Source organism: Lutra lutra, chromosome 8 (genome assembly GCF_902655055.1).
Source record: "Lutra lutra chromosome 8, mLutLut1.2, whole genome shotgun sequence".
NCBI classification, from domain to species: Eukaryota; Metazoa; Chordata; class Mammalia; order Carnivora; family Mustelidae; genus Lutra; species Lutra lutra.
Genome location: NC_062285.1, coordinates 91,723,364 through 91,735,365, shown reverse-complemented (window position 1 = coordinate 91,735,365; position 12,002 = coordinate 91,723,364). Strand labels below are relative to the sequence as shown.

Here is a 12,002-nt window from a genome sequence, read left to right as displayed (position 1 = left end):
GTCGCGTTTCTACCAGTGGGGTCCCAGAGTCCCGCCCCTGAGCTTCTCTGCTCGCGGGAGTCGCTCGCGGTCACGCGGGGTCACGCGCCGGCCAGCTCCCTGAAGAGGGTACGCGAGGGCGGGAGGCGGAAGCGGAAATTTGGAAAAGGGGCCGTCGGCCAGGCCTCAGTGGGAGCTGTAGTTCTCGCCCCGGGTCTCTTCCTGTCGGTGTTTCCCGTGCAGGTTTGCCGCTGGCGAGAGGCGCTGTTTCGCCGTCGGCCTGCGCCGAGTTGCGTTGTCTTCAGGATCGACCCCTAGAGGAGCGTGGACAGCGATTGGGTCGCGGCTTTTTTTTTTTTTTTTAAGATTTTATTTATTTATTTGAGAGAGACAGTGAGAGAGAGCATGAGCGAGGAGAAGGTCAGAGAGAGAAGCAGACTCCCGCGGAGCCGGGAGCCCCATGCGGGACTCGATCCTGGGACTCCAGGATCATGACCTGAGCCGAAGGCCGTCGTCCAACCAACTGAGCCACCCAGGCATCCCGGGTCGCGGCTTTCTTAACGACACCTTTGTTCTTTATTTCCTTTCTATACTTTAGTACCTTGGGCTCTGTTGTTACCGGTACTGTTTTCGTTAACCTTGTCATCCCGGTCATTCTGCGTAAAACACGGCAACCAGTTCTGTTCACCGGAGGTTTCGCGGCATTTTGCGTGCTGAGCCCTTCGTAACCAATTCTGCTCAGCCCATCCTATCCGCATTTCTGGTGTCCTCGGGAAAGAACAATCCTCTTTTAGTCTCCGTGCTTTTGCCAAGATCCTCCGCGGTTTCCCTCAGGTCGGTCTGAATTCGTCGCTTGCTGAAGTCCTGCGCGTACCTGGAACTCGGTTCAAATGCTTTTGCTCCCGTGACTTTCTGGATTTTAACGCTTTTCGGAATGAAGAACTCCTTCCTCTAACTGCCCGCTTGTTGCCTCTACTTGGTTTTAACCGGATTCCATCCTGCTTTGACTCCTGCGTTGCTTTTGTGTGTGTCCCCCCCTCTTCGCCGGTAGGGACTGGATTTTAATACGTCCTTCTCACCAGAGCTACTACAATGTTTTGAATCCAGTAATAATGGAAGCTATACGTGCATGGTTCTGTGGTCCCGGCACTGTTCTAAGTGCTTTAAATGAGAATTGATTGATTTAATCTTAACCCTAAACTTTGAATTTTAAAGCTGATGGAGGCTAAGGAACTTACTCTGGGTCCCACGTCTATTAAGTTAACGTTGTCAGTATTCAGGTTCCGTAATTTAGGCGTAAGTTAGTTATTTATATGTGCATGTAGTCTTCAGAGTCGAAGCTCTCACGCAATACTTTATGCTCACTGTTTAGGATTCTGCATTGGTTTATTGATTGGTATATTCAGTTCAGCCAAGGTGGTTATCATGTCTGGGTTGGGTTTGAATGTGTTCTCAAGAAAAAAATAAGAAAATTAAAAAGCGAGTCTCTTTTTAATAATAAGAGTAATTTGTAATCAGAAAATACAGAGAAGGACAAAACAAAAATCCAAAAACCCACAAAGAGGTTGTGTATTTCTCTCAGGAACGTGTTATCCATTTCCTTCTTAAAAACATTCAATGTAATCAAATTTTTTCTCTATATCGCTAACTTTACAAATAAACTTAATTTTTTAATTTTTATTTTTTAAAAGATTTTCTTTATTGACTTGACAGAGATTACAAGTAGGCAGAGAGGCCGGCAGAGGGAGAGGGGGAAGCAGGCTCCCTGCCAAGCAGAGAGCCCCATGCGGGGCTGGATCCCAGGACCCTGGGATCATGACCTGAGCCCGAGGCAGAGGCTTTAACTGACTGAGCCACTCTGGCGCCCCACAAATAAACTTTTTAATGGTTGCATAATATTTAGGTGCATGGACTACTGCCTAAGCAATTCCATTAGAGTTAGGTATTTAAGGCATTTCTACTGAAATGTTTTTTTTTTTTTTCCAATTCATTCAACAAATATTTACTGAGCAGTTACACTGTTACAGATTTTGGGTGATGAATCGTAGAAAATAAAAGACAAAAATCCCTTTTACAATGAGCTTTCATTCTAGAATTAATGTTCTTTTGTTGGTGAATTCAAATTTTAATTTCAGAAATCTTGCCTCTGGTCATTGCCTAGAGTCATTTTGGGCTTGAGGGAAGGTTGTATGTTGGAAATGGTGAAAGGTCCAGCAACACAGCTGAGTAGGATGAATAATTTGTCTTATGTAGTAGGAGTGAGAAGGAGGGAGAGACCTCCCTTTCCATCCCTTACAAGTAACCTGGGTTACTTCCCTGCCTCTCAGCCTTTAATGCCGATTATGGAAACTATCTAAGCCAGGGACAAAACTGAAATTAGCAGGGTTTTTGCCTTTCTGCTCTGTGTCTATCTAGCCTTATCATTAACAAGAACACCCTCCACACTCTACCCACACCCACACCCCCTCCCACATACAATTGCTTACTTTGTTTAGAAAGGAGTTCTGTGACTTTTGTTCTAAAATCATATGTTGAGGATGCCTCCTGTTTAGTATAAGCAGAGGAGGGGAAGATGCTGGAAAGATCTAGTGTTCCCCATTTCATACATGGAGGATATATTCCAAGATCCCTGAAACTAGAAACAGTACTGAACCCCATATATACTATATTTTTTTCTTATACATAACCTATGATAAGGCTTGATGTGTAAGTGAGGAATAGTAAGAGATTAACGACAATAATAATAAAATAGAACAATTATAACAATATGTGAATGTGGTGTCTGTCAAAATATCTAACTGTGGGGTGCCTGGGTGTCTCACTGGGTTAAGCCTCTGCCTTTGGCTGAGGTCATGATCTCAGCGTCCTGGATTCCAGCCTTGCATCGGGCTGTCTGCTCTGCAGGGAGCCTGCTTACCCCCTTCTCTCTGCCTGCCTCTCTGCCTACTTAAAATTAAAATCTGTCAAATTAAAAAAAAAAATCTAACTGTACTATACTTATCCTTCTCCTTGTGATGGTGAGAGATGATACGCCCACATGATGAAGTGAGGTGAATGACATACAATTGTGATTTAAGGTTAGGTTGTTATTGACAGATAAGTCAGAAGGAGGCTCATCTGCTCCCAGGATGTGGTTGACCTTGAATGACTGAAACCATAGAAAGCGAAACTGTGTGTAGGGGATACTACTGTATCCTGAATTCTTCCATCAATTCGTTTCTTTGATAATTTTCCCCGTCTACTTTTTTGTTAACTCTGAGCTAGGAGGTTGGGAATGGCTTTTTAAACCTCTCAATAGCTATCTTCTGTATGAGTTTTGCATTGCAGGTTTTGCTCTGGTTTTACTATCAAATCCTACCTGCTCACAATTTCTGATCTACTCAGGGATATTTCGAAATTTGTTGGTAGTTTCTTTTTTTTTTTTTTTTTTTAAGATTTTTTATTTATTTATTTGACAGACAGAGATCACAAGTAGGCAGAGAGGCAGGCAGAGAGAGAGAAGCAGGCTCCACTGCGTGGAGAGCCCGATGCGGGGCTCGATCCCAGGACCCTGAGATCATGACCCTAGCCGAAGGCAGCGGCTTAACTCACTGAGCCACCCAGGCACCCCTGTTGGTAGTTTCTTAATCCTGTTATGCATGTATTCAGTTTGCAGTCTTGAATTGGATTTCAGTTTTGAATTTTTATTGATGCTTTCCTTTTAAAACATTTAACATATTTTCAAGGACTAAATATATTTTTTGGTTTTGGTAATTTACAACTTTAATATAATTTAACATTTTTAGAATAGATGCAAGAATAGTAAAAAGAACTCTTGTATTCACTTCACCTGGATTTACCAGTTGTTTACAAGTCGCCCCATTTGCTTTATTGGTCTCTCCCATCCCTGTAAACACACACACACACACAGCACACAACACAAACACACTCACGCAGTGGTTTATTTTGAACAATTTTTGAAAGTTGCCCATTACTGTTAAGGACATTAGTGTGTATTTCCCAAGAATAAAGACATTCTCTTCACTTATTACAGTGTAATCATCACAATTAGAAATATAACATTGGTAGGATATTATTACCTAATCCATGGTCCATATTCAGATTTCATCAGTCATCTCAGTAAATATGCTTTGTAATTATTTCCCATTCCCCAACCACAGAGCCCAAGCAGGAGTCACACATTGCAGTTAGTTGCCATTTTTCTTTGTTTTTCACTGAAATTTTGAAAAGTACAGGTCACTTAATTTGTAAAATATCTCTCATTTTGGGTTTTCCTCGTGATTATATTTAAGTATATGTTTTCTTTTTCTTTCTTTTTTTTAAATGTTTTTAAAAAGATTTTAATTTATTTGACAGATCACAGGTAGGCAGACAGGCAGGCAAAGAGAGAGGGGGGGGGGAAGCAGGCTCCCCATCGAGCAGAGAGCCTGATGTGGGGCTCGATCCTAGGACCCTGAGATTATGACCTAAGCCGAAAGCAGAGGCTTAACTCACTGAGCAACCAAGATTCCCCCCCCCCTTTTTTTTTTAAGATTTTATTTATTTAGGGGCGCCTGGGTGGTTCAGTGGGTTAAGCCTCTTCTTTTGGTTCAGGTCATGGATCCAGCCCTGCATGGGGATCTTCGCTCAGCGGGGAGCCTGCTTCCTCTTCTCCCTCTGCCTGCCTCTTACCTACTTGTGATCTCTGTCAAATAAATAAATAAAATCTTTATTTTTTAATGTATTTTTAAAGATTTTATTTATTTATTTGACAGACAGAAAGAGAGATCACAAGAGTGATGTGTCCTCTTATCAGTCAAGATCCAATTAGAAGACAGATACCAGCCCAGTGATTTTAAGGAAAAAATTAATATAGACTTGTTTTCTAGTAAAAAATAATTAGTAAGGGGGAGCTCAACAAGGACTCTAGGTTATACAGAAGTTACACAGAAATAATAACTGGGGTGCCTGTGTGGCTCAGTGGGTTAAGCCTCTGCCTTTGGCTCAGGTCATGATCTCAGGGTCCTGGTATGAGCCCCGCATCGAGCCCCGCATGGGGCTCTCTGCTTGGTGGGGAGCCTGCTTCCCCCTCTCTCTCTGCCTACTTCTCTGCCTACTTGTGATCTCTCTCTCTCTGTCAAATAAATAGATAAAATCTTAGAAAAAAAAGAAAAAAATAGCAACTACAAATGCAGCTACTACCTCTGGGCTGAAGAAGAGTTAGCAAGGAAGTACCTTAGAAACTTAAGAAGTGCTCACTTCCCCAACCACGAGGTAGAGATTCAGGCCTGTGAAGAGATGGTGTAGTTCTTGCCACAGAAACATGCAGCCCACTGATGAGATAACAGATAAATTGCTGGAGGGTGTGGATTGATGTTGACCGCCAGTGGGAGCCTCCTTTTGTCATTTTGACATCTCCCCATCATGTTTGGAGCGAATTCTTTACTTTTGGGTATACAGATATTCCGTGTTTATCTTGTATTTTAATTACCCTAGAATCAGTTATTTCTCCACAGGAGCCTGGTTCCTCTTAGTGGAGAGTGGTGTTGAGAAACCAAGATCTGATTACAAGGTGTGTTTGTTGCTACTTTTGGGTCACTGCTTTAGTGCCTCTAGGCAGAGTTAGGAAATCTATATATATATATATATATTTTTTTTTTTTTTAAAGATTTTATTTATTTATTTGACAGAGAGAAATCACAAGTAAGCAGAGAGGCAGGCAGAGAGAGAGGAGGAAGCAGGCTCCCTGCTGAGCAGAAAGCCCGATGCGGGGCTCGAACCCAGGACCTGGGATCATGACCTGAGCCGAAGGCAGCGGCTCAACCCACTGAGCCACCCAGGCGCCCCAAGAAATCTATATATATTTCTAAGAGTGAGAAAACACTTCCATTACACAATATATTTATGCATTTGTTCACAGACAAGAAAATACAGGAAGTAGCTTTATAACTGATAAACCATACCATTGTGTAAAGCAAGCCTACTGGAGTTCAATATTTGTTTGAAGTTTCATTTTTTTTGTTGTTGGTGAGGTATAATTTATCAATAATGAAATACACAACTCTTAATATAATTCAATGCATCTTAACAATGCATCATAACTATAACCACCTTGTAATCAAGATTTAGTAGATTTTCATCACCCAAGAATATTTCCTCATGTTCCTGTCTAGGATTTTCATTACAGTGTTGCATAGAAATGATAAAATTAAACATCCTGGCTTTGCTCCTGGGATAAACCGCATTTTGTCATGATGAATTGTCTCCTGTATTTTTCTGAATTTCATTTACTGATATTTTTTCAAAGATTTTGAAGTCTATATTCGTGAGTGTTCATGAATCTAGTTTTGCTTTTTTTTTTTTTTGAAGATTTTATTTATATATTTGTCAAGGAGAGAGAGAGAGAGAGGGAGAGCACGAGAGAGCATAAGCAGGGGAGCTGCAGATAGAGGGAGAAGCAGGCTCCCAGGCAGGAATCCACCCCAGAACTCTGGGATCGCGACCTGATCCAAAGGCAGAGGCTTAACCGGCTGAGCCACCCAGGTATCCATAATCTTTTTTTCTTGTAATTTTTTGTCAGTTTTGGTATCAGAATCATGATAGCTGCCTAAAATAAGTTGGAGTGTATACTTTCATTTTCTATTTTCTGAAGGAATTGTGTTATTTATTCTTCGAAGCTTGATAGAACATGCTATTGAAGTCATCTGAGCATGAAGCTTTTTTAATGGGAACGTTTGTATTAAGAAATTCAGTTTCTTTAGTAGAGCCATTCAGAAATTTCTGTTTCATGTTGTGTTAGTTGGTAAATTGTGTTTTTCTTTCTTTCTTTTTTTTTAGGAATTATCTATACATTTCATTTATTTGAACTCTTTATAAATATAAAAAATTAAAAATCAAATACATTTTCATTTGCTAATATTAATTATCATTATGAAACATCCTATAAAATCTGTTATCTGTTTATATTCTCTACAGACTTTTAAAAAAAATTCAGTTAATTAACAGATAATGTATTATCAGAGGTAAAGGTCAGTGATTCATCAGTATTATATAACACCTGGTGGTTTTCAAGGAATTTTTCCATTTTATCTAGATTGTTAAATTTTTTGGCATACAGATATAATATTCCCTTATTACTCTTGTAGTGTCTTTAAAATCTGTAGTAATATACTCGCTTCATTCTTGATATTCATAGTTTGTCTTTCTTTGTTTCTTGGTAAATTTTGTTAGAAGTTTATCAGTTAATAATCTTACCAAATAACCCAATTTTTATTTGTTTATTGTTAATTTTGTTAATTTATATTATATGTATTATATAACATATAAATACATATATAAGAGTAAAATTTTGTTCATTTTTTTGTTGGTTGTGGTTAGTTTTTTTTTTTTAAGATTTTATTTATTTATTTGACAGAGAGATCACAAGCAGGCAGAGAGGCAGGCAGAGAGAGAGGAGGAAGCAGGCTCCCTGCTGAGCAGAGAGCCCGATGCGGGGCTCGATCCCAGGACTCCGAGATCATGACCTGAGCCGAAGGCAGCGGCTTAACCCACTGAGCCACCCAGGCACCCCTGTGGTTAGTTTTTTAAATATTATTCGTTTAGAATTTAAAATTCCCGACCTTTCTTCTGCTTGCTTTGGTTTTAATTTGTTCTTCTTTTTTATCTTCTTAAACTAGAAACAGATTATTTATTTAAAGTATTTCTTCTTTTTTAGTCACTTAAAGCTCTAACATTCTAAGTTACTGTTTTAGCTTTGGTCTACAAATTTTTGTAATTATTTAGTTTTTTAAATAATTTCTAATTTTGTTTATTATTTCTTCTTTAACCTATGGATTATTTAGAATGTGTATGTGTGTGTGTGTTTTAGGTATACAAAAAGTCATGTTAATTATTCAAACAGAACTTAATTTTTGAGTGTACATGTAATGATATGATATATGCATACATTTCAGAATGATTACTACAGAAATTTTATCAGCATCCATCACCCCAGTTACCAGTTTTTTTTTCTTGTAGTGAGAACTTCTGAGATATACTCTCTTAGCAGCTTTCAAATATATAATACAGTATCGTTAACTATAGTCACCATGCTATATGTTACATCCCCATGACTTACTCATCTTGTAATTGGAAGTCTGTACCTTTTATCTAACTTTACCCTCCTCTTACCCCCTACAGCTGGCAACCACCAATCTCTTCTCTCTGTCTAAGAGTTCAGGGTTTGTTTTTTTGTTTTTTAGATCCTACATATAAATGAGATCATACAGTGTTTGTTTTTCCCTGTCCGACTTATTTCACTTAACAGTACCCTTGAGGTCCATCCATATAGTCAGAAATGACAGGATTTTCTTCTTTTTTTTAATGGCTAAATAATCCATTATGTATATACACCACATTTTCTTTATTCATTCATTTATCAGCTGATACTTAGTTTGTTTCCATGTGTTGGCTATTGTGAGTAATGCTGCAGTGAATGTGAGAGTGCAGATGTATTTTGATATAAAAGATACAAATGGTAGTGATTTTGTTTTCTTCAACTGCATACCCAAAAGTGGAATTATTGGATCATATGGTAGTTCTACTTTTTAAGGTGCCTTCACACTGTTTTCCATAATGGCTACACCAATATCATTCCCACCAATAGTGCCCAGGGTTGCCTTTTCCTCACATCCTTTCCAATACTCTAATAAACACTTGTTATTTCTTTTTTTTTTTTTTTTTTTTGCTATTTTTAAAAAAGATTTTATTTATTTGAAAGAGAGAGGCAGAGGGAGAGGGACAAGCAGATTCCCCACTGAGCAGGGGAGCTTGATTCCAGGACTCTGACCTTGATCCTTGATTCTGAGATCATGACTTGAACCAAAGTACCCAGGTGCCCCTGGCTATTTTTAGAAGTAGTCATTCTAACAGGTATGAGGTCATACCTCATTGTATTTTGATTTTTATTTCTCTGATGATTATAAGTGTGCTGTAAAATTTTTAAGTATTTAGGAACTTTCTAGATTTTTTCTTGTTATTGATTCTACTCTGGCTGTAGAACACATCTTTAAGATTGTAACATATTGAAATTCATTAAAGCTTGTATTATTATCCAGTATTGTAATTTACTTGGTAAACATTCCATTTACACTTGAAAGGCACACATATTCTGTAGTTATTTGGTATCATTTTGTTGGATATACTTCAACTAAGTCAAGATGGTTATAATATTGTTTAAAAATTTTAAAATTTTACTGATTTTTTTTGTCTAATTGTTTATCAGTTATTGAGAAAGGGGTGTTTAAATTTTCAACTATAATTATGGATTTGCTTATTTCTTTTTTAATTCAGTGAGGTTTTGCTTCATATGTTTTGAAGTTGTATTATTAGGTTCATACTCATTTGCAGTTGTTATGTGTACTTGATGCTGTGATTCATATAACTATGAAATGTACCTCTTTTTACTTGTCAATTTTGTTGTATATTAATAGAACCACTTGTGGTAGTCTAAAAAATGTCCCCCATTCCCACCTCCAAAGATGTCTATGTCTAATACCTGGAATCTGTGATTTCATTTCCTTACATGGCAAAAGAAACTCTGTAGATACAATTAAATTAAGAATCTTGCATTGGACAGCCATCAAAAGAAATGAAATCTTGCCATTTGCGACGACGTGGATGGAACTAGAGGGTATCATGCTTAGCGAAATAAGTCAATCAGAGAAAGACAACTATCATATGATCTCCCTGATATGAGGAAGTGGAGATGCAACATGGGGGGTTAAGGGGGTAGGAGAAGAATAAATGAAACAAGATGGGATTGGGAGGGAGACAAACCATAAGTGACTCTTAATCTCACAAAACAAACTGAGGGTTGCTGGGGGGAGGGGGGTTGTGGGGGGGGTGGGGTTATGGACATTGGGGAGGGTATGTGCTATGGTGAGTGCTGTGAAGTGTGTAAACCTGGTGATTCGCAGACCTGTACCCCTGGGGATAAAAATATATGTTTATAAAAAATAAAAAAAATAAAAAGAATCTTGCATTGGAGATTATGTTGGATTATCCAGGTAGATGTAGTATAATCACAGTGAAGCAGTAAAGTAAAAGTTAGAAAAAGGAGATATGATGATGGAAATGGGCAGTGGGGTGATGCACTTTGAAATGGAGGAAGGGGCTGCAAGACGAAGAATTCAGGCAGCCTATAGAAGCAGGAAAAATTGGGGTGCATGGGTGGCTCAGTTGGTTAAGCCTCTGACTCTTGGTTTTGGCTCAGGTCATTATCTCAGGGTTGTGAGATCAAGCCCCACATGAAGCTCTGTGTTCAGCACAGAGTCTGCTTGAGATTGTCTCTTTCCCTCTCCCTTTGCCCCTTCCCCACTCATGTTGTCTCCCACTCCCCCCACAAGTAATACATAAAAAATACCCCCCCTTTTGAAAGATGCAGGACAAATAAAGAAAACGAATTCTTCTCTAAAGCTTCCAGAGGAAAGCAGCCTTCCAACATTTTCAAGTTTTTGACACCCAGAACTGTGAAAGAATAAAGGTACATTGTTTTAAGCCACTGTATGGTATTTGTTACAGCAACATTAAGAAACCGATATACCACTTCAGGTTACTTTTGTTTACTGTTTGCAGGTATCTTTTTCTATACTTTCTTTCAACTCTTTGTGTTATTATGTCTGCAGTGCATGTGTTATATACAGCATATTGTTGGTTTTTTGCTTTTTTCCCTAGTGTTCCAATCTCTGCCATTTATTTGATGTATTTAGTGCATTTATGATGAATTCAGTTATTGATATGGTTGGCACTAGGTCTGTCATTTTGCTCTTTGTTTATAGTTCGTCTTGTGTGTTTTATTTTCCTTTGTTTCTTCTTTCTTTTAAGGAAGTTAAGAAAAACACGATCTTTTATATGTTCCTATGTATTTATCATTTCTGTTCTTCTTCAGTCTTATAAGTCTACATTTTCATCTTGTGACATTTCTTTTTAGTATGAAAAGCTGCTTTTAGCATTTCTTGTAGTGCTGGACTGCTAATGACAATGTTATGTTTTCTTTAAATAAAAGTGTTTTTTTCTTCCTCTTTATTTTTGGTGGATGTGTTTGCTGGATATAGAATTCTGGCTGGTAGTATCATTTACCACACACCCCAGATTTATTGAGATATAATTGACATATAACATTGTATAATTTTAAGGTTTACAGTGTGATGATTTGACATATGTATATATTGTGAAATGATTACCGCATAAGTTACTACCTCCAACACCTCACCTAATCCATCCATCCATCCATCCTTTCTTTCTTTCTTTCTTTCTTTCTCTTTCTTTCTTTCTTTCTTTCTTTCTTTCTTTCTTTCTTTCTTTCTTTCTTTCTTTCTTTCTTATTCATCTTATAACTGGAAGTTTATACCTTTTGACCTACATCTCATATGTTCCACCCCTCAGCCTCTGGCAACCTCCATTCTCTCTATTAATATGAGTTTGGTTTTTTAATTATTTTATTTTATTTTATATTTTTTAAAGATTTTATTTATTTATTTGACAGACAGAGATCACAAGTAGGCAGAAAGGCAGGCAGAGAGAGAGAGAGGAGGAAGCAGGCTCCCTGCCGAGCAGAGAGCCTGATGCGGGGCTCCATCCCAGGATCCTGGGATCATGACCCAAGCCGAAGGCGGAGGCTCCAACCCACTGAGCCACCCAGGCACCCCAAGTTTGTTTTTTTATGATGCTACATATAAATGCGATTATTTAGCATTTGTTTTTCTCTGATTTATTTCCCTTGGCATAATGCTCTCAAGGTCCATCCATGTTGTCACAAATGGCAGGATTTCTTTCATTTTTATGCCTTAATACTATTCCATTATATCTGTATACCACATTTTCTTTATCCATTCATCCTTTGATAGGCACATAGGTTGTTTTCATGTCTTAACTATTGTGAATGATGCTGTAGTAAACAAGAGGGTGCAGATACCTCTTTGACATTATGATTTAATTTCCTTTAGCTACATACCCAGAAGTGGAATTACTGGATCATATGGTGGTTCTGTTTTTAATTTTTGGGG

At 38.3% G+C, this 12,002-nt stretch overlaps 1 protein-coding gene across 6 annotated transcripts in view; it reads left to right on the top strand.

Moving 5' to 3' along the window:
• The first annotated feature begins 679 nt into the window (after positions 1-679).
• KLRG1 (killer cell lectin like receptor G1) overlaps positions 680-12,002 on the top strand; it is an 85,453-nt gene continuing 74,130 nt past the window's right edge. For 3 of the 6 annotated variants that reach the window (XM_047743043.1, XM_047743042.1, XM_047743044.1), the window contains exon 1: positions 694-813. The gene's annotated coding sequence lies outside the window, so the exon portion shown is untranslated. Of the gene's footprint in view, positions 814-7,475; positions 7,533-12,002 lie in introns of those variants that run through there. The other 3 variants (XM_047743046.1, XM_047743047.1, XM_047743048.1) reach the window with 3 other exon arrangements.